At 35.9% G+C, this 27,237-nt stretch overlaps 1 protein-coding gene across 3 annotated transcripts in view; it reads left to right on the plus strand.

Moving 5' to 3' along the window:
• SPATA17 (spermatogenesis associated 17) overlaps positions 1 to 27,237 on the plus strand; it is a 218,614-nt gene that overhangs the window by 169,667 nt on the left and 21,710 nt on the right. The window lies entirely within an intron of this gene.

The following is a 27,237-nucleotide window of genomic DNA, read 5'->3' on the forward strand; positions in this document are numbered from 1 at the left end:
TTCTATGGGTAGTCTGTCAAGGAGGATTTATTCACTCACACACAGTCTCCTACCAAAAGGATTTAAGACACCTTGCTTGTGTGCGTGCGTGCTGAGTTGCTTCAGTTGTGTCTGACTCTTTGTGACCCCATGGACTATAGCCCGCCAGGCTCTTCTGTCCACGGAATTCTCCAGGCAAGAATACTGGAGTGGGTTGCCATGCCCTTCTCCAGGGGATCTTCCCAATCCAGGGATCGAACCCATGTGTCCTGCATTGCAGGTGGATTCTTTACTGCTGAGCCACCAGGGAAGACCCTGAAGGCACCTTATCAAGTGGCAAATGCACCATAGGTCACATTCTAGAAATTTAAACAAGGGGAAACAATCTTTGATGAGAAGAGCACCTATGCCCACAACACAAAGGGGGACTGGGAGGAGGGCGTGGCAACCCACTCCTGTATACTTGCCTGGAGAATCCCATGGATAAAGTAGCTGGCGGGCTGCAGTCCAGGGAGTTGCAAAGAGTCTGACATGACCGAGCAACTGAGCATGCGTGCACGTGACTATGGTGGTCAGAGACTTAGGAAATACGACCTGTTGGTATCTAAGATGCAGAGAACAAAAGTTGCAGAGGCCTCCTCACTGCTCAAGTGAAAGAAACATGTTAGACCTTTAAGGGAAATTAAACCTTTCTTTACCAAATTCTAAGAAAAGTTCTTTTTTAAAGACATTGCAAATAATGGCATTGTCAGAGGGAACTCATGCTTGGATTCCTTGGGAAGTCCCATTTTCTTTTGTAGCTACTAAGTCTTTTTTTGTTTCGTTTTTTTAATTGGTATTCTAGAATACTAAACAGTAATTCCATGGCGTAAGGAATATGTGCAATGAGTAGTTCAGTCTGGTCCACTGACTGACAAACCTGGAAGTTGATAACAACTTTATTACATAAAAATCCACAGCAAGACTATGCTAGACATTTGTTTTTTACCTAATATGCAGCCATTCAGAATATAGGGTACATATGATTTTAAACCTTTTAATTTTGTATTTTAAATGTACATAATGTGATCTACATCTCATTTTTCTATTTGACCTGAATTTTATTTTTTGCTGTTAAGCCATCACCATTCTATTTAATTCAAGGAAATTCTCATTTCATTTCTTTAACATGTAAATGACTTACCTTAGGACACTGAGCTACTTCAGTATAAGAAAGATCCTTGCACCAGTATTTTTTCCTAAAATAATATGGTTCTTTTGGGTTTTATGCCATAAGTTTATTCATATGTTTGACATATTCGAAGACTATGCATTCATCTAACTAGATTAAGCAAGTTGTAGAGACTCTTGGATCGTCACTAAAAAAAAAGTTTATTTTGTTCTTTTGGAGGAATCATTGTTGTCTCTATATACTTTTAGAAAGTATACGTACTTGAAAAGTTAATGACAAATAATCGTTCTTGTAGATCCTGAAAACTAAGAAAGTGTAGAGATTCCTTATGTCTTAATAAATCATTAATCCACTTGCACAGAATCACATAGAAAGATATTAAATGCAAATTTAATTTTATTCCTCATTTCCTTCTCTTCCACTTCCTCTGATCTCTTAAAATAACCTTATTAGATTGACAAATTATTCCTGTGTAGCCAATAGATTCTACAAGGTACAGGGTAGCCATTCTATTGTTTCTATGAAAATATTTTATGTTTTGACTTACTGCCCAGTGATCTGGGTGAACTTGTACCCAATAAATGAGTAAAAGCCCGCTAATTTTTCTTTATTTTATATAAAACTATGTTTATTGATTTTGGAGACATGAGACCACAACTTATTCATTATTAGTAGATGAAGGATAGTTTTAGCAAGTTGTTGAGTTCAAAATGTTGAAGAGGGAAAAGACCGGTGTAGTTTTATGCTGCTTCTATTGGAAGATGGACTATTTACAAACATTTAAATACACATCAGATTTAGTTGAATGCATTAGATTTACTGAAGTTAAGAAACAAATATATTTGGTTCCTGTTCTCCACCCTTTGCATCATGTTTTAAGTTTGTCTGCCTGGAGAATTTTTTTCTTTTGTTTTCTTTAAGCATGGACGTTGTAACTGTCAGGCCATTTGTTATACAACTATGATAAAAGGTATACATTGAGAGAAAAGTAAAATGTTTTCTTTCTCTAATCATATTCACATTAAATCAGTTAATAAATAGTATTTAATATTTTTGTTTTATTTTAGTGCTGTTGACATGTATATATAACAGTATATAAAGACATCACAAAGTCAGCAGATTAAGAGCTAATAATATAATTTTTCCTGATAGTATGAAAATCAATAATGAAAAATAATATGTATATAATTTTTTGAATTTATGGAAATCAATAATAATGTATACATATCATATAATTTACTCATATTTCTTTTACCTAACTGTAAAATGCTCCAAGTTAATTGTTAGATTCTAGGTCTGTGTCTTAAATGGTCAAACTTTTTTTAAGTTCACCTAAAGACTTTGTATTTATAAATTCTTTGCTGTGCTGATCTCAATATCTAAAAGAGAAATGAAATTAAATAAGGACAATCTATCAGTCACTATTAATTTCATCTATCTGACTAGGTCTAAAAGAGTTGGCCAAGAAAAAATTGTCTACTAAAAACATTCTTTTGATTGTCAAAACATCCACACATGTTCATATTTACTGAAGCAGAAATGATAGTCTCAGGCCTTTATCTGAATAAGAATGAGTTTCATATGCATTTTGGACAACTGACTATAATAGAACCACTTCATGTTTTCCCTTATTTGCAAAATTCAAGAAGAGACTTTTAAGATGGTTCGTGTTGACAGAGCTTCTCCTCCTGTGCCTTATTATAGGTGAATTACAGCAGTGGAGCAGCCCTTTTGTGTTATTTTCACATGCATTTTGGTCCTAAACAGAATTTTATAAGCTACAAAGCATAAAAATATCTAGTACTCCAAAGAATTAATTTAGAGAGCCTAAGCATATTGCACAGAACATAAAGTTGACCTTTACCGTCGACGGCGTTTGGGATGGAGTGGGATGTGGAACACATCATAGATTTAATGTGGCACGTCGCTGTCTGCAGAAACTTGGGTGGGACTGTGACTGCTTGCCCATGGCACCCGGTGATTGAATCTGCTGTCACCAGCATCCTGATAATAATGAACACCCAGCTCAACGACCGTGATTATGATTATCATAATTGATGTGCAAGAGCAGTGTGTGGGGATCATTACAGCTGAACTGTACATCAGAGAAACATGCCTCAGTTATGGATAATTTTACTTTTATGCATTGATTGGGATAAAATATGCCTTTCTCTTTAAACAGACCAGCTTCATATAATTTTAAGAATCTTTCTGTACACGCTGATGGATGATGATGTGTCCGCTGAAAACAGCCCCCGACAGTTATTTATTTTGTTTGTTTTGTTTAATTAGTAAATGTAAACAATTAAATAATTAAGTGTAATTGAGGGAAAATATCTTGCTTAGGAGGATGGTCTTCAGTAATCAAATATTCAGTTTAAGTGCTTTTTCTGTCTCTCTGACGATATATCTGGGACTGAAGTTCTTCTGCGTTCTCCCTCTGATTATCCTTGTACCTGAAATCCAGAGGTCAGCAACCATCAGGGAAAATATAAGCTTATACAGTTTTTTATTATGAAGTCTTGTGCATGTGAATATGCATACATTTGTGCATATACTCTAGTTTATTATGCCTTTAGGACAGAACCACTATTGTGTTATACTATATTGAAAAATAGTGTTTAACCTATAGAAGAGTTTGGATGTGTTGTGTTGAGATGTATAAATTTACACTTCCTTAGCTTTTTCATCAATTTTTGTTTCAGATAGGTTTGTTACATTGTGTGGAAATTTTCAATTATAGTTTTAAAAATGAGTTCAAGAGTTTCTGATTTTAATTTTAACTCATGAATGAATATGATATTAATATGTGCAGTGATGTTTCCAAGATTTTCAGTAGATTAGAACTGACCATATTAGTCTATAATTATTAACCTAAGCGGTCTTCCCTGGTGACTCAGCGGTAAAGAATCTGCCTGCCAATGAAGGAGATGCGGGTTCAGTCCCTGGGTCGGGAAGATCCTCTGGAGGAGGGCATGGCAACCCACTCTAGTATTCTTGCCTGGAAAATTCCATGAATAGAGGAGCCTGTCAGGCTACAGTCCATGGCATCGCAAAGAGCCAAACATGACTTAGCAATTAAACAACAACATCCACTAAGTACTCAGTTTGTGTTTGAGTCTAAAACATTACCTTTGAGTGATGAGCAAACGTAATGTAACACATTTTTATAAGAACCATGGTAAACTATTTTTTTAAAAAACGTTATTTTGTGACTGCAGTAAAGTCCGAGATTGAGAGATTGCTCCATTAGATTAATAACTGTACAGCCCAAGAGAGACTATGGCAAACGTTTCCTCTTGAGGTCTGTAAAGTTTGCATCACCCCGAGTAAGATGCTTGCCCTAGATGTGCAGCTGTACCCTATGCTGGAGGGCACCATCTTTGTTTGACAGCTAGAGGTTTTGCAGCTTGCCTACGTATTTTCTTTCTGAAAGTTTTTAATCTCAATGTGCTTCCTGAACTTAATTATTTACTTTTTTCCACTCAACTCAGATCCAAGGGTGAGATGGTTATATATGCTCCAAGTCTTCCTAATAGGATCTTTATCTTTTTCTACTTCATCTACAGATAATATTATTTTTCAGGAGTGCTGGATTTTATACTGTGTTCTCTGGTCTAACCTCTTGCTGTACCCAAAGCCCAGATGTCTGTTTCTTGACCATTTGCCAGATTACGCCCAGACTGTGGAACTCTATGGATGTGTATATACCATGTGATATAAGCTGACTATCACGCTCACTGGAATGCACTTTCTTGTCAGTTCTTTCTTCCAAAGAATCCCCTTAGCCTTTCCCCAGGTCACTTATGCATTAAAAAGATCTTAACATCTTTTATCTAGAATTTTTAGGTCCTAGGCTTCTTGAAACCTCCAGTTTGCTGAAAGTACTGATACTTTATCTCAAATATTGGAAATATTTTTGCTAGATATAACAACAAATGGTTAATTCTGTGGAATTATTTTAAAGGGGATTGGTTCTGTTATTATGTACTTCATTTAGTTAGCTTTTAATTTGCTGTGAAATTTTTGCAGAATCTTTATTATTTTATATTAACTCTGTTCTTTAATGCACCAAACTTTTGTGTATTATATATATGTTTTATTCTGTTGAATTTTTTTTTTGGCTTTTAAGGCTTTTTTTTCAAAGTTGAAGTATAGTTGATATACTGTATTATATAAGTTACAAGTGTACAGCATGGTGACTCACAATTTTTAAAGGTCGTGCTCTATTTATAGTTATTCTAGAATATTGGCTATTTTTCCTGTGTTGTACAGTATAACTTTATAGCTTATTTTATTCATAATAGTCTGTGCATTTTGAAAATATCTTGATTATGTGTCAAGATGATACAGAATACCAGAATATTATTTATAAAATAATAAATTAATGAAATCTTTACCTGGCTTAGAGAGAGGCATTCCTGTTATTTCGAAGTCTTGTGTGGTACTCTCAATGATTCCATCTTTTCTGTTTCCAACGAGAGAGATCTGCTATCCTGAATTTTAAATACTTCCTTTGCTTTTATGCTTTTGTTACATATTTGTATTCCCAAGCAATAGCTAGTTTTGCATATCTTAGGCATTTTATATAAATGTATGTGTATAAATGTGTAAATGAAATCACATGTATTTTTCAGGCAGCTTTCTACACCACACACTTACTGTGTATGCATGCATGCATAGCTAAGTCGCTTCAGTTGTGTCCAGTTCTTTGTGACCCCACGGACTGTAGAAGGCTTCCGTGTCCGTGGGATTCTCCAAGCAAGAATACTGGAGTGGGTGGCCATGCCCTCCTCCAGGGAATCTTCTCCACCCAGGGATCAAACCCATGTCTCATGTCCCCTGCATTAGCAGACGGGTTCTTTACCCCTAGCACCACCTGGTAAGCCCTGTTACCATGTATAGTGAAAGTAACAGTCACTCAGTCGTGTCCGACTCTTTGCAACCCCATGGACTACACAGTCCATGAAATTCTCCAGGCCAGAATAGTGGAGTGGGTAGCCTTTCCCTTCTCCAGGGGATCTTCCCAACCCACGGATCGAACCCAGGTCTCCCGCCTTGCAGGCGGATTCTTTACCAGCTGAGCCAAAAAGGAAGCCCTTTACTTGCATTTAATTTTTTTCCACTGTTGTAAAGTATTCCACACACAAGTTTGCACAATTTATCCATTTTATTGCAGAAAAATGTGCATTATTTGCAGCTGCTCAAATCAAGCATGATGTGATTATTATGCCGATTCCTTTACAAATCTCCTGGTTCACATGAGAGAAAGGTATTACTGACTGTAGGATATATATTGAATACATTTTCACATTTGTTCCATAAGATTATATTTTACAAAGAACTGTTCAGATTTAGTTTACAACTGCGATATTATGGTAGTCCTTCCATTTTTATTATTGTCAACCTTAAAATTTTTTGCCGATTGGATAGATGTGATGTTACGTTTTAGTTAGCGTTTCCTTGATTTTAATGAAGTTGAACTTTCTTCTCCAAGAGCACACATCTCTCAATAGAAGTTGTAGTTTTCTCACATGGATTCTACACGTTTATTATTAGACTTATTCCTAAGAAACTTATATTTTATTGTGATTGTGAAAAGCTCTTTTTTCTTTCCCATTCATTTTCTAACACACTCTTGTCGTATAGTCTTTTGTGTTCTTCATATGTACTTTTGTTACTATGTTAGTCTGCTCAGGTTGCCATAACAACATACCACAGACTGGGTGGGTTGTATTTGTTTTTTCACAGCCCAGGGGGCTAGAAGTCCAAGATCAAAGTGCTCTCGGGGTTGGTTTCTGGTGAGGCCTCGCTTGCTGGCTCTTCCCCTGTGGAGTCCTCAAGGCATCTTCTTTGTGCATCCATGGAGCGAGAGTGTTGTGGTTGGTATCCTTCCCTCTTCTAATAAAGACACCAGCCCTATCAGATTATTCTGGTGTCAGATTTTCTAGTTTCAAATGACTGCTTATGTGCCTGGTTTTGAGCAGTTTATTTAAATTCCCTGTACCTGAGTTTTCCCATCTTTGGAAAGGGGAACTATTTCACCTTCCTTACACTGTTATGATGACTGAATTAGGAGATCATATTAATTACTTAGAAGAATACCCAACAAAGTAAATGCTGTACATTTAGCTGTTATTTTATTTATGATCTTTTTAATTTCCTATTTCATTAATGTATTTTGACCAGTTATATTATAATGATCTTCTAAATCTCTAATACTCTGTATCATTTAAAATTTAACCATTATTAGCCCTATTTTCACATATTGACGTTATAGTAAAAGCTATAGGCACAGCTCATTTTATTGTACTTTGCCACATTTCACTTCTTGGATATTGCATTTTTAAAAAAACAAATTGAAGGCTTGTGGCAACCCTTCATTGAGCGTTTATCACCTACATTTTTTCCAGCAGCCTTTGCTCAGCTCATGTTTCTGTGTCACATTTGGTAAATATCACAATATTTCAAACTTTATTATTATTGTTACTGTATATTTATGGTTATTCTATGATGAGTGATCTTTGATGTTACTATTTTAATTGCTTTGGGGCACCAGAAACCATGCTCATGTAAGACAATGAACTTAATTGATAAATGTTGTGTATGTTCTGACTGCTTGGCTGACTGGTCATTCCCCTATTTCTCTCCCTCTCCTCTGGCATCCCTATTCCTTGAGACACAAAAATATTGAAATCAAGTCAATTAGTAACCTTACAATGGTCTCTAAATGTTCTAAAGGAAGAATCATACGTTTCTCACTTTAAATCAGAAGCAAGAAATGATTCAGCTTAGTGAGGAATGCTTGTATAAAGCCAAGATAGGCTGAAACCTAGGCCTAGTGAACCTGTTAGCTAAGTTGTGGATGCAGAGGAAACGTTCTTGAAAGAAATTAAAAGTGCTGCTCTAGTTCATATAGAAATAGCCTTATGGCCTATGTGGAGAATGTTTTACTAATCTGGATAGAGGATCAAACTGCCACAACATTCCCTTAAACCAAAGCCTAATCCAGAGCAATCTCCTAAGTCTCTTCAGTTCTATGAAGGCTGAGAGAGGTGAGAAAGCTGCAGAAGGAAAGTTTGTAGGTAGCAGAGGTTGGTTCATGAAGTCTAAAGAAAGAAGCCATGTCCATAACATAAAAGCGTGAGGTGAAGCCGCCAAGTGATGATGTATTAACAGAAGCCACAGCAAGTTGTCAAGACGATCTCTCTAAAACAATAAAGATGGCTACACTAAGCAACAGAATTTCAGTGTAAATAAGACAGCCTTATAGTGGAAGAAAATGCCATCAAGGACTTTCATAGCTTGAGAGGAGAAGTCAGTGCCTGTTTCAGAGTTTCAAAGGTCAGGTAGACTCTTGTTAGGAGCTAATGCAGTCGGTAGCTGAGTTGAAGCCAGTGCTCGTTTATCAGTCTGAAAATCCTAGGACCATTAAGAGTTATGCTAAGTCCACCCAGCCTGTGCTCTGTAAATGGAACAGCAAAGCCTGGCTGGACAGCACATCAGTTTACAGCATTGTTTACTGAGTAGTTTTAAGCCTGCTCTTGAGACCTACTGCTCAGAAAAAAAATTTCCTTTCAAAATATTGCTGCTCATTGAAACATAGAGACATACTTTACTCATCCCTTGGTATGTCACCCAAACTCTAATAACCAGAGGATTTATTAAAAGTAGTTTTTCCTACCTCATATGATCATAAATTTATCCATTGAGAAAGAAAATCAAATCCTGGTAATGTTCTTTTCATATCCAGTGGTGGAATTTTTTTTTTGAAAATCAGTAGTGGTTTTATTTTGAAAAAAGTCTTACTGTTTTGTAGTAGTTGGAAGGGGTTTAATTGGCAGTGGCAACTTGAGGGTGGTTATACAGGGGGATCAGAAACCAAACTACTTGAACTTTTCTTGGCTGAAATATGACATGGTCAACACAGAGGAGCCCCCAAGAAGTTTCCATGTTGTGACTCTATTCCATGGGGTGATGAGAAATAAATGTTAACAGTATATTGAAAAAAGAATTACTGCTCATTGACAACATACCTGGTCATATAAAAGATCTGACAGAGATGTACAATGAGATTAATATCATTTTCATGCCTGCTAACACAACATTCATTCTGCAGCCCATGAACTAACTAATTTTGACTTTCAAGTTTTATTATTTAGGAAATACATTTTGTACGGCTATCACTGCCATAGATAGTGAATCCTCTGATGGATCTGGGCAATGTCAATTGAAAACATTCTGAAAAGGATTCATCATTCTAGGAGCCATTAAGAACATTTGTGACTCATGGGAAGAAGATTGAATATCAACATTAACAGGAGTATGGGAAAAAATGGATTCCAGCTCTTGTGGATACCTTTGAGGGGTTCAAGACTTCAGTGGAGGAAGTCACTTCAGGTAGCAAGAGAACTAGCCTTAGAAGTGGAGCCTGAAGACTAAATTGCTGCCATCTCATGATTAAACTTGAATGAATAAGGAGTTTCCTCTAAGGGCTGAGTAAAGAAAGTGGTTTCTTGAGATAAGAACTACTGATGAAGGTGGTATGTAGAATTATTGAAATGACTAAGAATGTATCAATAGAATGTGACATCAACTTAGTTGATAAAGCAGTAGCAGGGTTTGAAGGGATTATCTCCAGTTTTGAAAGAAGTGCTGCTGTGGGTAAGACGCTATCCAACAGCTCAGGGATAGTATCAGCGCTCAGGGAGCTCTTCTCAGGGCTCTGTGCTGCCTGAAACGGGAAGGAAATCCAAAAAAGAGGGGCTGTATGTGCCGCTGAGTCACTTTGCTGTACGGTAGAAACTAACATGGAGAAGGCACTGGCACCCCACTCCAGTTCGCTTGCCTGGAAAACCCCGTGGACGGAGGAGCCTGGTGGGCTGCAGTCCATGGGGTCCCGAAGAGTTGGACACGACTGAGCGACTTCACTTTCACTTTTCACTTTCATGCATTGGAGAAGGAAATGGCAACCCACTCCAGTGTTCTTGCCTGGAGAATCCCAGGGACGGGGGAGCCTGGTGGGCTGCCGTCTATGGGGTCGCACAGAGTCAGACATGACTGAAGTGACTTAGCAGCAGCAGCAGCAGCAACTAACACAACATTGTAAAGCAACTATACTCCAATAAAAATTAGCTAAGGAAAGAAAGTGAAAGTTGCTTCAGTTGTGTCTGACTCTATACAGTCCATGGAATTCTCCTGGCCAGAATACTGGAGTGGGTAGCCGTTTCCTTCTCCAGGGGATCTTCCCAACCAAGGAATCAAGCCGGCATCTCCTGCATTGTGGGTGGATTCTTTACCAGCTGAGCTACCAGGGAATCCCAAGAGAAGAAAGTAATAGTAAACTAACATTAATAAATTGACTGAGTCCTAGATAATTAAAAGATTAAATTGTTTTTATTAATTTAAATTCACTTCCTATACTACATGTTTTAATATTATACAAATTAAATATTGAAGTTTAAGTATATCAAACATCTAACTTGTGTTACACTAAGACAAATATGTGAAAGCTTGCCATCAAGATGATTTTAAACTTACAGATAACAGTTTATATTCTTTTGTATCTTTGAATTGACTTTATATCACTATAAAATAGTATTTTGAAAAAAATTTTGATAAATTTACAAGTTGGTGCTTAAAAAATGTCTCTAAGTCTTATAAAACGGCAAAGGGAACCAACAGCAACACATACCACAAAAACAAAGGAGAAGTCAAATACTTCTCTTAATTATGTGTTTCCTTATCACAATATATTACTTATGTAATGTGTGCCAAGGAATGCATGGAATTCTACTCATGGATTTCACAGACCAGATTTCCTGCTTGAGAATTCATTTGAAGAAATTGTTCCATTGTGAAAATTATTGTTGTGGATTTAATTTCTCTTAACATCCTTAACTGCATATTTTCCAAATTACACCTAAATGCAATATATTTTCTCCTAAAAGCATTCTTCATGGAATTATTTAAACATTCATATTTATCCTAACAAGATGCTGGAAACCATAGTCCCAGACTGCTTTTGAGAAGGCTACAGTTTGTGAATTCTATTATAGAAGTGCCAAATTGATACTTGCATCATTAACTCTGGATTAATTTGTGAGTTAACTTTTTAGGTGGTTATGATAAGGTTGTAAACTATTAGGGAAAATTTTACATCTGTTAGCATGTTAACATATTAACAACTGAAATTTCAGATGACTAAAAAGTGATAACTTGATAATCTGTGTAGCAACTGACTAAGAATATCAATGAAAGACTCTAAGGTACAAAAGTAGTGAAAATATTTCACATGATAGTTGTAAAGATACAAGTGTTGACCCTAACTTTTTTATTATATCTATTCCAAGAGCTATTTGCAAAGATTTTGCTCACAAAAATTGGAATATTTAATAAAACCTGATTTTCCTCCTCTGTAATTCCTCAATTGGAAAATGTAGTCCCTTGATGATGATCTAGGGTTTTGAAGAATAAATGGATTTTAAAGAGAAAATTAGATGGTACTTGTTATGCTGTTTAACTATCAATGCATTGTCATTTGTCTGTTGTATTATAAATGGCTTGCTGTCTCTACCTTCCTCATTTAATCATGTAACTTGTCTGTAAGCAGCATTAGAGAAAAAAAAATGCTGCTGTATTTTTCAGTTGTTTTCTCTGCTTATCCAAAGAGAACTCACACTTATTATAGCTAGTGCAGAACTCTTCATCTTCTCCCTGACACCTCTTTTCTTTTAAATTCCTTTCACCCAGGCAGTCACTCAACTTTTGCCAAATAATGGGAAGACTTCCTAGTTTTCTCCCTCTCTTCCTTAGGAAAGATTTTCCCCAATGACATTGCCTCTCCCAAGTGAAGTTAAGTATGACTGGCAAGTTTGGTGTTTTAAGAATTAAGCCATGATATAAAAATTACATCCTAGTCCAAAACTTCCTTATGGTCAATAAAATACAATTTCTGTCTATGTAGTCAGTGTTTTATTTGTTTTATTATATATTATTTCTGAATGTGTTTTTGTTATTTGTCTAATTATTTGTCATGAGAAGACTGGATTGGAAGGGTGTCTGTGCAAATGTCTTTGTAGCTCACTAACCTAATGCCATGTTGGCATTCTTATAGAAATAATGAGGAGCACTAGCATTAACGGTATATGTTTTTCCTTCACTTTATGTCATGTATATATTATGTTAAGAAAATTACTTCCATTTTGTCAGCATACTCCATAGAAACTCATTTATATTGTGAAAACCTATAAACCATGAAAAATTTGAAGTATTTTTTTTCAGAATTCTATTTTTTAAAAGAAAGTACTTGAAGTTGTACTTCTTTGAAGCTTTGCCTTGATTCTTGAGGCACTGCATATTGTTTTTCTAATTGAATTCAGAAATAAGTCATTTATGTTTTGATACCAAATAAATATTGTGTGAGGGTGGAAGCAATCTAATCTGCAAGCATGAATATGCTTTCTAGTACTAATAGCATAATTAAGTGCTCAAAATGCTATATGTAAAATTTTAGTATACTTAGTTTTGAAAATAAGTGTCCATATTCATGGCATGTATTACTTAAATTTCAAAAGAAAAATTCTAAAAATACCCCAGAAAAAGATGTTGAGAAAATATATCAGATATTTTGGTAGCTAACACACATATACTTTTGCTTTTTACCCCCAAACATTACTGATAACATTTCCCATGCTTCAACTTTCTAACTCTTGTGTTACTGATCTATAATAGATGTAAATGCCCCAAATAACAAAGGATCTGAAGTTGCATGAATTTGTCAGATTGGAATATTTTCAGATATCAAATGTTAAGTATTTAGTGTTCTATGAAGAAAATCATCTCAGAATACAACTACTATATTCATATAAATGTATGACTTAGTAGCATTAAAATAATCAGTGGTAGATTGAAAGGTTTATTTTTGATGATATGCTAACATAAAAATAAAGTGCACTTTCCAGAAAGCTTTTTTGTATTGTAGGGCACAGTACAACTTAAAATACTGCCCTAGTAAAATCTATTATTAGAAAACAAAGAAAGGTGCTCTTTTTCAAATATCTCCTATGTTTTATATATGTATAAACAAAATTTCTACATGTTTAAATTCTGGTAGGTAGATAACTATTTTCATCATTATCATATATTCTGAACCATAGGGGATGACAGTATATTTGTTTTTATTTTACTTTATTTACTTATTTATTTTTAAAGTTATAGTCAAAGACTTAGCTACCTTAAGAACACGTTAACTGAAGTATGTCTGCAGCAGGTACTCAAGGTTTGTCTTTGCCCTGCTGAGTTCACTAGTTCTTTTCTTCACAACTATGAACACATACCCACATTCAGGCAAGGCATCATTAGATGAGATGGGAAAGGGAAATAAATGAAGAATCAGCTCTCTTGTATTGAAACTTACATATAATGATGTTCTATGCTATGATGGTTTTCTCTATGGAAGTAGAATTAACAAGAGTAACCAAGGCAAAGAACCCATTACAAGTGTATGTTACCTGATTGTTGACTTGGCCATTTGTGCTCAAGTCCTGGCTACCTACACTCCAAAGATGACTAATGTAAGTCAAGTCACTATCTTTTTCCCACTGAATCATTTGGTTTTATTTCCATTTGTAAGAAATAATTTTGCTGATCTCATTTCTTGTACTTATTTTATGTGGGGAGTTTGATTTAAAATATAGAGTGGAATTTTATGTTTTTGGTCTTTTTGTTTTTGGTCTTACATCTAACTCTTTAATCCATTTTGTATTTTTGTATATGGTGTGAGATACAAGTGCTATTCTTTCACATGTAGTTGTTCAATTTTGCCAACACCATTTATTGAAGAGGCTATCTTTTCCCCATTGCATATTCTTTTTTTCTTTGGCATAGATTAATTTACCATATGAGCATGGCTTATTTGTGAGTTCTCTGTTCTCCATATCTGTATGTCTCCTTTTGTGACAGTAATACACTGTTCTGATTACTGTAGCTTTCAGTATAGAAGTCATGAAGTGTGATACCTCCAGTTTTGTTCTTTCTCAAGATTGCTTTGGCTACTCAGGGTCTTTTGTGTTTCCATGCAAATTTTTAAATTATTTGTTCTAGCTCTTTGAAAAATGCCTTTGGTATTTTGATGGAGATTGCCCTGAATCTGTCAATTACTTTGGGGAGTGTGACCATTTGAACAATAGTAATTCTTCCAGTCCATGAGCACAGTATATCTTTCCACTTGTTTGTGTTGATTTCAATATCTTTTATCAGTGTATTATAGTTTTCAGAGTGCAAGTTTCTTACCATTTTGGTAGATTTATTCTCAATATTTTATACTTTTTCATGTAATTGTAAGTGGAATTATTTTCTTAATTTCTCTGAAAGTTTGTTATTATTGTATAGAAATGCAAGATTTCTGTTTATTAATTTTGTGTTATGAAACTTTATTGAATTCATTTATTAGTTCTATTAGTATTTTGGTAGCATTTTCATAATTTTCTGCATGTAGTATCATGTCACCTAAAAACAGTGAAAGTTTTACTTCTTTCTTTCTAATTTGGGTTTCCTTTATTTCTTTTTCTTCTCTGATTGCTATGGCTTATGTTGAATAAAGGCACTTCTTTTGATATGATCATATGATTTTTATTCTTCAATTTGTTGATGTGATGTGTCACATTGATTGAATTGTGAATACTGAATCATCCATGCATCCCTGGGATAAATCCTACCTGAGCATGGCATATGATCCTTTTAATGTATACTTTTTGTACAATCTTAGCCATATTTTTTGGATCTGTTTCCTCAAACAAAGGAAACAAATGAAAAGGTAAGCAAATGGCACTACATCAAATTAAAAAAGTTTTTGCACAGTGAAGGAAATTATCAACCAAACAAAAAGACAGCCGACTGAATGGGAGAAGATATTTGCAAATGGTATATCCGGTAAGGGATTAGTATCCAAAATATATAAAGAATGCATACAACTCAACATCAGAAGAACAATCTGATTTAAAAATGGGCAAAGGACCCGAATAGATATTTTTCCAAAGAGAACATATAGATGGCCAACAGACACATGAGATGCTCACTAATCATCAGGGAAATGACTTGAAAATTAAAATCACACTGAGATAGCACCTCACACCTGGCAGAATGACTGTCATCAACAGAATAACAAATAACAAGTGTTGGTGAGAACTTGGAGAAAAGAGAACCCTAGTGGGCTTGTAAATTGGTGCAATCACTATTGAAATTTGTTTTTAATTCAAAAAATCAAAAATAAAACTGCCATATTGATCCAGGGCAAAACAGGTGAAGGGGATTAAGAAACAAAAACCTCCAGTTATAAAATAAATAAGCCACAGGGACATAATGTATCATAAGAAATATGCTCAGTAATATTGTAGTAACTTTTTATGGGGACAAGTGGTTAGTAGGCTTATCACAGTGATTATTTAATAATTTATCCAAATGTCAAATTGCTATGTAGTACATCTGAAACTAACATAATACTGCATGTCAACCATGTTTCTATAAAAAATAAATAAAATATAGAGTAGCAAGGCAGGTTTTTAGTTTAATTCTGGAGACTCCTGCATTATTCAGAAATGATGTTAAGGCTTCAAACTAATATTGGTACCCTCTTTGATCTCTGACTCCAGAGAATCTAATTGAAGCTATAGACCTTCTCTCCAGAAGAAAGTACAAATATACGGTGTACACAACACTTGCATGCCATCATTTTGTTTCATTGAAAACTAATTTCCTTCACAGAATAAGTGAAACTAAAGTTTTGTTTACAACTATTACTCTCAAATGTGTATCTTATAAAAATGTGGAAATGAACACAAAATTTTCAAGTAAAGAAATGAAATTTTATAGAAGTAAATTTCAATAGAAACACTACTATATTTTTAATACTTGAGTTAAAACATTGAAATGTTAGGGTAGACTTTTAGTATGGCAGTGCTTTTATGTTTGAAATTAATTTGATTTAAACTTTTTTGTTTTAATGGTAACAAATGTTAAAAATAATTTACCTAGGTATATGTATCAAATGGAATCAGAATGCTAATAATTTGCTCTGTCAGAGAACAAAGGTTGAAGTAAAAGAATATGAAAGCTTTCTAAGAATCTATAGAGATTCTAGAGATTGAACTCATATCATTTCAACTCCTTTGTCCTTCAACCATTGAGGTTCCATGTTTTAGAGTCTGCTTTATTGACATATTCTGTGACAACCCAAAGCCATGGATCCATGTGTCATTTTAGGGACACTGAAGCAGATGTGAACTTCAACAGAAATTTGTATTGTTCATGGGTATTCAGAGATTTCTCCCTATACAGAAATAAATTGTCATTTTCCACTTCAGCGTGCAAAAGTATTTCATCTGGAATTAGAGAGTAGGCATAATTATCTTCCTTTAATCTTATTTTCCAGAGAAAGGGCTTGTTCTAAAGAAGCCATGATTTTCCAGCACTTTCCAGCATGCTATGGCAGTAGTGCGTTGAATAGTAATAATAATTCAATTACCTAAGTAATTACAAACCTACTATATTCCTTATCATATTGCTGTAACCAGGGCTTCCTATTTATCTCAGATATTTGGAAGCATCTACTTAAAGTTGACTCCTTATCTTCAAGACACTTTATTTTCTATCCTGTTTGCATTTTCTCATGAAAATTCTCTGAAGCTGACTACTGAAAAGGAGTATAGATGTGTCCATTTCTAGATTTGGAGGTAGCATCTTTGGTAGTAATTCATGCTCATGTAGGAAGTAATCGAGGTGATACATGGAACTCTTTTCATCATACAGTAAAACCAGATATGTTTCCAAAGATTGCAGATACAGTACCTAGTCATGAAGTTTTAGATTTTCCTTCCAATGGAAGTTATGCTCAACAAAAGAAATGTTAATCTTCTTGAAGACAGGAAGCAGTCTCCCTGGTTTCTGAAAAGGACTCACAGAATAGAAAATTTTCTGTCATTATGTCAGTAGGAACATACTAGATGAGCTTTATTAGTTGATTGCTCTCAGAAATATCTTGGATCAGGCAAAGGAAGTGGTGCCTCGGTGGTTTACTCTGTGATTTGTTAGAAAATATCAACTATTTGGGAGAGGATGAAGTATTTCTTTTCTTTTATCCTTATGTTCTAAGTTGTAAATAAACAGCGCTTATTCTCATGCTACATGATTTCTCCCCTGTACTATGTGGTTTCATGTGTGCATTAGGAGATGATTCCAGGCAAAGTCTTTGGATGGAGTCAATAACAGCTTAGTTAATTTCTAACTTCTCAAATCAAGCCAGTTTTGTGACAGAGTCCCATTCTCTGAAGTACTTTCACAAATGGCAGAAATGCTCAGCTGTATTTACTTCATGTTTTTAATGGTGACAACTTCACTACTCTAGACGTTGTTGATTTACTGTGCTGTTTTATAATCTAAACCTCAAGACTCCGTCTCTTTATGGTACAATATTAAGATGAATGCTTCAACACAATTTTGAATATTATGTATAACTACAGGTGTTATTTTGGGTATATCCTCCACTGTTTGAAAATTAAATCAAGTCTAAATAATAGAGATTTAGAATTATGGAAGTAAAAACTTCTCCACACTGCAATACCCAAAAAGAAATAATCTTTGTAATAGTTTTTGAGTAGCAAATGGCTTTGCAGACTCGACTGAGATTTGTTTCCTTATGACCTTTGTGACTGTTTAGAGCTACTAAATTTAGATATTTTGTTTCTGAGCATGTTTTCTGAGGTTTTAAAGAGAAGCAATTTCCCTCCAATTAAAAAAATTTTTAAAAGCAATTTGATGAGAAGATCAAAAACAACAATATGGCTAAATTAGCCACAGATTTACTGGATAAATAATTGTGTTCAATATGCTTAGCTAATTGTGTATGTATTATAGGCATGAGTAATAATGAATTTATTTCCTAGCTATTCAACAATCAAAATGGACAATAATCCTGTGGCTTCCTGCTGGGGCATATAGTAACTATTTAACTGCTGGATTTTGAAGAATGTTTGAGGTAGTGCTTGGGTTCGTAACCATTTACTAACAGATATGAACACAGTGAAAGCACTTCTAAAGTGTGTTAATAACAAGTATGCCCATACTGATGCATGCTGGCAGAATTTCAGCTCTCATTCCAGTGTGGATCTTATTATAGTCATACATCCCTACCCAAGTAATGGGCATTATCTTTATGGCCTTGTGTGTGTCTATTCTGGGTCTTTTGTCATGCGCCTGGCCTGTTGATTTTTTAAGTCTTACATTATCTTCACTGATTGTTAGAATTCTTGTACTCTATACACATTTCAGCAGTGTGCATTTATTAAGTTAGAAGGACTTTTACTCTTCACTGTAAAGAATTGATTCAGCTGCTATTGCTTCTGTTCATATAGATCTACGTGTCGTGTGTGTAATTCCATAGAACTCCAGAATTGCTCTGTTCACTAAAGAACAGAACTACTCTCTGAGAAAGCAAGCCCCACAAGCTGTAAATTTGCATTGTTCAGTATGATAGCTGTGTAGCTGTTGAGCACTTGAAATGTAGCTTCTCTGATTTGAGATGTTCCATAAATCTCAAAGACCCTGGGTTTCAAAGATGTAGTACAAAAAAAGTAAAATATTCATATTTTTATATTAATGACAGTTATACTGTTTAGGCATAGCTTAAATGTTTTATTGCCATATAATTAATTTCACCTATATCTTGTTACTATTTCTAATATGGCTACTAGAAAAGTAAAATGACATGCATGGCCCACATTGTATTTCTACTGGACGTGCAGGTCTAAAGACATAGCTAAGCAAATACTTAGTCTAACAAGGAGCTTCGTTTTAATGGACCCTGTGGAGAATTTGGTTTTGGAAGCTCAGGCAAGCATTATTATCTCATGTTGTTGTGCTTTTTCACTTTAAAATTTTTTCACTACAATGTAGTGGATTTGAAAATACCACTAGGTTCTTTGGTGTTAGTTGCTTCCTCCACACTCCACTAAACTACTGAATTACTCCTCCCAGTTCACTCATTTTAGGTCTAAGAAGTGAATCTAAAAGAAAAGGTACATGAAGTGGAAATTTGGGGTTTTTACATATAATTCAGTTCAGTTCAGTCGCTCAGTCATGTCCGATTCTTTGCAACCCCATGGACTACAGCACGCCAACCCTCCCTGTCCATCACCAACTCCCGGAGTTTACTCAAACTCATATCCATTGAATCAGTGATGCCATCCAACCATCTCATCCTCTGTCATCCCTTTCTCCTCCTGCCTTCAATCTTTCCCAGCATCAGGGTCTTTTCCAATGAGTCGGTTCTTCACATCAGGTGCCCACAGTATTGGTTTCAACTTCAACATCAGTCCTTCCAATGAATATTCAGGACTGATTTCCTTTAAGATTGACTGGTTGGATCTCCTTGCAGTCCAAGGGACTCTCAAGAGTCTTCTCCAAACCACAGTTCAAAAGCATCAATTTATCTTATTATAAATAATTAAATAATAAAGCCAAGGGATTAAACTAAGGCTTTGGCGAAGTTTTTAATGACACTGTAGGTATAGACTCGACTCAGGATCAGCTTTGCCCATGGCCAAAGAACCAAAAGAAGTCACTTTTGTTCTGCATAAATGAAGTAGTACTCCTGTTCCTACCACTCTTTTAATTTGATTTCATGAGTTTATTTTGTGGAAAATTAGTATATTTCTTTAAACCAGGAATAAGATTATGGTGCTCTATTTATAAAGATAGGTAAAATTAACATGGCTTTATAAGTCAGTTAGGAAATGCAGCCACTCCAATACTCTTGCCTAGGCAATCCCAAGGACAGAGAAGCCTAGTGGACCACAGTCCATGGAGCCGCAAAAGAGCCAGACACAACATAGTGACTAAACAACAACAACAACAACAAAATACGTTGGTTAAAACACGTGCAGTCGTAGAGAATTTATAAACACGCTTAGAAGTTGCCACTGTACAATTGTAGAACTATATGAAGCCACTTCTTGAGCTGATCTATGGTTCGAAAAAGAGGGCATGACTTGAAACAAAGTACATTAACCAAAATTTTCAATATTTTAGAGGCTATTTTCAAATTCTGATATAAATAAATAGGTGTGAGTCTTGGACCCAGAGAACAGGAAGAAAAATCAATCAAAAATACCCTGGATATTAAAACCGACTTTGTGCTCTAATATGAAGCTACTTGATTGAGTGGTGCAGTGTCAACCCTATCTTTCTTCTAATGCTAAAAGTAATGCACATAGACAGAGTGGCAATCACGGCACAGCCTCCCATCAGCAGTAATTAATCTTTTAGTTAACAGAGACTAGAAAAGCCTCTCATCAGCCTCTTCTGAAGTCTGAGGGACCCTGTTTTTTGATGTTTGCATTCTGAGGAAAATTGTCCCCACCAGTTCTAACAAATTGAAACACCAGGCTAATTATGGCAGCTAATGAAGTGTGTGGAATGGTCACAGCTTGTCGTGAAACTGTTCCTTCAGCTTGGATTAGGGTTTCATCAATCACTTTTTTAAACTGATCCAGAATTGCTTCTGCCCGGTGCTTGGCATTTTTAATGCCTTTTCTGTAATTGGTTTTTTCCCTAAAGCTTAGACTGTTTTTTGAAATATTATAGTCTCAGGACAGGACTTGCGAACTCTAGTTGGTAAAAATAAATTTATTATTAGTGATATCAGCTGATCAAGTGGTAAGAAGCTAATAAAAGGACCACCAGAATAAAAGTTGATATACTGTTCCAGTCCTGCTAAAGGTAGTTATAAAGCATGTCTATGTGTATCATTTTCCCAAATGTATGTACAATACAAGGTAGGAAAATCCTAGTTGGTGGTTATGTGACTAAAATTCCACCAAGAGTTTCTATGAACTTAATACGTAGATGTTAGTTTATTGCTAGGGGAGGATCACTCTCTGTTTATCACCCAACATTGTTTTATAAGATGTCTACATTTTGCACTGAGCCAAGCATTTTGAAGCATTAAACCAAAGATATCTATATTCCCAGTTAAATCACTTAGCATAAATCTGCAGTTCAACTCAGAAAGCCTTGCATAAAGGCTTTTACCTTATCTACAAAAGGGAATCATTTATTTCTCAGTTGTGACTATAATTTCTAAATAATTAAGACTTGTTTTAATGTTGAAAGTTCATCAAAGCAACTATTGAGCACCCACAATGTGCAGAGTACTGCCTCAATATTTAAGACAATTCAATAAAGTAGAGGCATTAAAGTTCATAGGCTATGTCCTTTGATGTGACGTGAAGAAATATCTATATAATATAGTCCCATAAGGCCTTAAATTTAAAAACATAGACTTTGTGACATCTCACAAGTTTTCATTACAAATTTTAAAATATTTTTTATTTTGACTCATGCTTTATTTACATATAGTTGAATTATTTAACATTTGGAGATTTTATAGTTTTTTTTTAATTTGCAATTTAATAATTATATAATTATTTATACAAATATAAATAATCTTTATACAAATATGAGTAATTTAATAACTTACCTGTGGTCAAAGACCATTCTCTGAATTTAATCTTCTGAAATTTGTTGAGAGTTGCTTTATGGTCCAAGATTTGGTCAATTTTGGTAAATGTTTCAAGTACATTAAAAAAGATATACTTTCTGCAATTGTTGGGTACAGTGGTACATATTTACCAATCTCCTGAAGATTGTTCAAGTCATCTTCTATGTCTACTTATGATGTCTATATTATATTGCTATTACTGATATCAGTATTACTTTAAGAACCAAATGACAAATATCTTAGGTTTTGAAGGTCACATGGTGCATGTTACCACTATTCTAGTCTGCCGTTATAGCACAAAACAACCACAGACAATACATAAAAGAATGGGCTTGACTGTGTTCCAATAAAACTTTATTTGAAAATTAGAAAGTAGGCTGGTTTGGATCAGAAAGTGGGCTGTAGTTTGCTGACCCCTAATAGGTACTAACAGAACCTCTGATTTATAGCTGGGTACATGATTGCATGAGATTAAAACTGCATTTATCAGCCACCTCTTAAAGCTAATTATAGTCCTGATACTAGATACTGGAAAATGGAAAGTAAATAAAAGTGCGGGCTCTGCTCTAGGAATTACTTTTCAGAACTTTCCCTACATAAAAAAAGTCTGATGGTGTGCAAGATAGCTAAAAGCAGAACTCTCATCAAAGAAGACCTATGCAAGCTAATAAATTAGTCTGATAAAATTCCATTTGTTGTTGTTCAGTGGTTAAGTCATGTCCTCCTCTGCAGCCCCATGGACTGCAGCTCCCAGGCTCCCCTGTCCTTCACCATCTCCTGGAGTTTGCTCAAACTCATGTCCATTGAGTTGGTGATGCCATCCAACCATCTCATCCTCTGTTGCCCCCCTTCTCCTTCCCTCAATCTTTCCCAGCATCAGGGTCTTTTCCAATGAGTCAGCTGTTCGCATCAGGTGGCCAAAGTATTGGAGCTTCAGCATTAGTCCTTCCAGTGAATATTTAGGGTTGATTGCATTTAAGATTGACTGGTTTGATCTCCATAAAAGGTAAAAGACACAAGCCTCCTAGGTCACAGACTGCTTCTCACAGCAAGTGAGGAGAAGGGGTTCAGCATAATTGTGCCAGTTCCCCGATCCTCAAGTCCCACAGGTGATACAGAGAGCCCCGCAGTGCCTGCACATGCTAGTCTAATGTGCCTCAGGAGGAAACCCCGTGTATGTGAAATCCACCGCTTTCATGAGAAGCACTAAGCAAGACTTCTCTATCTAGAGGGAGATCAGGTGCTTTGCAGGACTGCACGGACACACTGAGGTATAATTTCTCAGGGAGAACAGCTGCATATTCTTAATGCTGAGAAGTGACCCTCACACGGGGTAAAAGAATTATCCAGACCTCGTGATTTCAGCACATTCAGCAAGATCTGTAGGTCCCATGGTAGACTGCCTCCCTTTGTGTTTTTAAAGAAAAGTGTCATTCTTTTCATGTCTTCCTTCTGGAGGGTTTGGTAGCTAGAGATTGATTGACATCTTCAATCATATTGTAATCCTTGGATCAACGTGGCCATGAAAGATAGACCCATCATAAGAAAGAATGCTGGGTCCCTTTCACTGTGGAGTATCTCCCCAACCCTACACTTTTGTGTAAGTGAGAAAGAAAACTCTTGTTTAAGTCATTGTTAATTGGGGGCTTTCTAACAGTTACAGCTAAATCTAATCCTAATTAATACACTAAGAATGTCTTTCTATTGCTTCTGTAATAAACTGACGGTGTATATATAAGATACTGGGCTCACAGCCTTTTTCTCTTAACTCTATAGATAGTAGTTTATGATCTTCTATCAATTACTGTTACAAAAGAAGTATCTGAGACAAGAGTGATTGTGTGTGTGTGTGTGTGTGTGTGTGTGTGTGTGTGTGTGTACACTCATGAGGGGGTGCTTTTCTTTAAAAAAATTATTTTCTTTATTCTAAAATATAACTTTTACCACCCCTTCAACTTTGAATAGCCAATTATTACCTCTAAGGTGAATTTTAATTCTGCTATTGTAGTCTTAGTTTATTTATTCTCTTCACCTGATGTCTCTGACTTAGTTGTTTTTATGAATATCTAGTCCTGTTATTTTAGCCTCTTTATCCCTTTGTCTTTGTCTCTGTATTACAGAATCTGTATTTTTTAGGAGTTGGCTGAAGTTTGAAAATATTTTCCAACCCTTAAATTTTCTTCAGGTTGCTGTAATTGATAGTTTCCAGATACCTGGTTTTCATCCAACTCTGTTTTTCTTACCACAGTCTTGGGGCATTTTCCCCCCGCTTTTCCTTCTCCTGGGCTTCCCAGGTGGTTCCATGGTAAAAAAAAAAAAAAAAAAGAAAGAAAGAAAAGAAAAGAAAAAGAAATCTGCCTGCAATGCAGGAGATGAGGGTTCAACCCCTGGGTCAGGAAGTTTCCTTGGAGGAGGAAATTGCAACCCAGTCTAGTATTCTTGTCTCAGAAATCCCATGAACAGAGGAACCTGGTGGGCTATAATTCATGGGGTCGCAGAAGAGTCAAACATGACTTAACACCTGAACATCAACATGATCCTTTTCCTGTTTGAAGAACACTGAATACATTCATAGTTTACCAACATAAGGAGCTGGTGGATTTGGTTCTTTTATCTCTTTGAATCAAGGTCTCTTTCCAGGTTTCAGTTAAAAGGCAGCCCAATTCACTTGAACCCATTCCTAGATCTCCAATACTAATAATGGAAGAGATGAAACTTACAGTTCTAACCTGGTATTGCCTCTTACAACTCTTCTTTGCATGTGTTAACCTGAAACAAATAGACTGCCAGATATTTTCCAGCGAAAATGGGTTTATTTGGAATCAGCAAAGAATTGCAATTCAGAGTCTACAAGAAAGGGTGAGCCACATGCAAGTCCACCCGCACGGGGAGGAGAATGCTTCTATAGAGGGGAAAGGAAGGTGGGAGGGCCGTGGTAAACAAAGTGCCCATACCTGGTCTTCGAAGGAAGACCAGGTCTTCTTCCTGGTGGGCTCCGCTGTAATTGCAGAATCTGAGAGCTCCCCTTTCTGGTCTCCAAATCTTTTGTAACTGAGGTTACTGTTTAGTCATTTTCTGCACAGAGCCTAGAGGTCCTGACTGCAGTGAGTCTTTACAGAACCCATATAAAGCGTAGCCTACAGCTTTGTCTCTGTAGCTCAGCAATTTTGTGTCCTCCTTTCATTATCCTGAGCTCTCTTGAAAAGATAAACATATACTTTGATTAAAAAAAAAGTTGTCTGAAAAGCAATCCAACTTTAATTCTTGAGGTAAAGTCAAAAATAAGTAAGGAGGAGTTTTAGAGAAATTTACTGGGACTGAGAATTTTATCTGATATTTGAAATCTTCAACAGACATGGCTGGTCTATCTGTCTGAGCTTCAGATCCCTTCACGATGACTTTCACTTCCAACCCTGAATGTAGACATTAGTACTGTAGTTTTTGTTTGCAATTTTCTTCCCGCATCTAACCAAGTCTTCCATGTACTATTGATGGTAGAAATGAAAAGGATTTTTCTTAGGGCTCTAACCATAAGATTTCTTGGAAGGGGAAATTTTTTCTTTAGGCTAATTAACTAGGCCCCTTGATGGATAGGAACTTAATGGAACATTGTGAGGTTAACACCTACTAAATCATAGTAAAACTTTGAAAATTTGAATAGGCCCTAACCATATGGTTGGAAGCAGAAAAAATGAATTAAAATACTTTACCATTAATTTCCAAGCTCTTGGAAACTAACAGGTTTCTAGAAATATTATTAGTGATGACTTACATTCATATCATAATCTATATTAACTAAACATATGTCAGCATAAGAAATGTATAAAGTATCCTGCATTAATATCCAAAGCTACATTGCTAAATAAAGAATATTTGCATAAAAGATAGCTCCTACTCATAATCATTTCAGTCTAGCATATTAATATTCAGTTCAGTTCAATCACTCAGTCATGAAAAGCTCTTTGCGACCCCATGAACTTCAGCACTCCAGGCTTCCCTGTCCATCACCAATTCCTGGAGCCTACTCAAACTCATGTCCATCACATCGGTGATGCCATCCAACCATCTTATCCTCTGTCATCCCTTTCTTCTCACGCCTTGAATCTTTCCCAGCATCAGGGTCTTTTCAAATGAGTCGGTTCTTCGCATCAGGTAGCCAAAGTATTGGAGTTTCAGCTTCAGTATCAGTCCTTCCAATGAATATTCAGGACTGATTTCCTTTAGGATTGACTGGTTGGATCTCCTTGCAGTCCAAGGGACTCTCAAGAGTCTTCTTCAATACCACGGTTCAAAAGCATCAATTCTTCAGCACTCAGCTTTCTTTATAGTCCAACTCTCACATCCATACATGACTACTGGAAAAACCATAGCTTTGACTAGATGGATCTTTGTTGGTAAAGTAATGTCTCTGCTTTTTGTTATGCTGTCTAGGTTGGTCATAGCTTTTCTTCCAAGGAGCAAGCGTCTTTTAATTTCATGGCTGCAGTCACCATCTGCAGTGATTTTGGAGCCCAGGAAGATAGTCTGTCACTGTTTCTACTGTTTCCCCATCTATTTGCCATGAAGTGATGGGACAGGATGCCATGATCTTAGTTTTCTGAATGTTGAGTTTTAAGCCAACTTTTTCACTGTCCTCTCACTTTCATCAAGAGGCTCTTTTGTTCTTCTTTGCTTTCTGCCATAAGGGTGGTATCATCTGTGTTTCTGAGGTTATTGATATTTCTTCCAGCAATCTTGATTCTAGCTTGTGCTTCATCCAGCCCAGCATTTCACTTGATGTGCCCTGCATAGAAGTTAAATAAGCAGGGTGATAATATATAGCCTTGACGTACTCATTTCCCAATTTGGAACCAGTCTGTTGTTCCATGTCCAGTTCTAACTGTTCCTTTTTGATCTGCATACAGATTTCTCAGGAGGAAGGTCAGGTGGTCTGGTATTCCCATCTCTTGAAGAATTTTCCACAATTTGTTGTGATCCACACAGTGAAAGGCTTTGGTGTAGTCAATAAAGCAAAAGTAGATGTTTTTCTGGAAATCTTTTGCTTTTTCAATGATCCAGTGGATATTGGCAATTTGAACTCTGGTTCCTCTTCCTTTTCTAAATCTAGCTTGAACATGTGGAAGTTCACAGTTCATGTCCTATTGAAGTCTCGCTTGGAGAATTTTGAGCATTACTTTGCTAGTGTGTGAGATGAGTGCAATTGTGCAGTAGTTTGAACATTCTTTGGCATTGCCTTTCTTGGGGATTGAAATGAAAACTGACCTTTTCCAGTCCTGTGGCCACTTCTGAATTTTCCAGATTTGCTGGCTTATTGAGTGTAGTACTTTCATAGCATCATCTTTTAGGATTTGAAATAGCTCAACTGGAATTCCATGAGTTTGAGTAAACTCTGGGAGTTGGTGATGGACAGGGAGGCCTGGCATGATGCAGTCCATGGGGTCGCAAATAGTCGGACACTACTGAGCGACTGAACTAAACTGAACTGAACTGGGCTTCCATCACCTCCACTAGCTTTGTTTGTAGTGATGCTTTT

Source organism: Dama dama, chromosome 14 (assembly GCF_033118175.1).
Source record: "Dama dama isolate Ldn47 chromosome 14, ASM3311817v1, whole genome shotgun sequence".
NCBI lineage: Eukaryota > Metazoa > Chordata > Mammalia > Artiodactyla > Cervidae > Dama > Dama dama.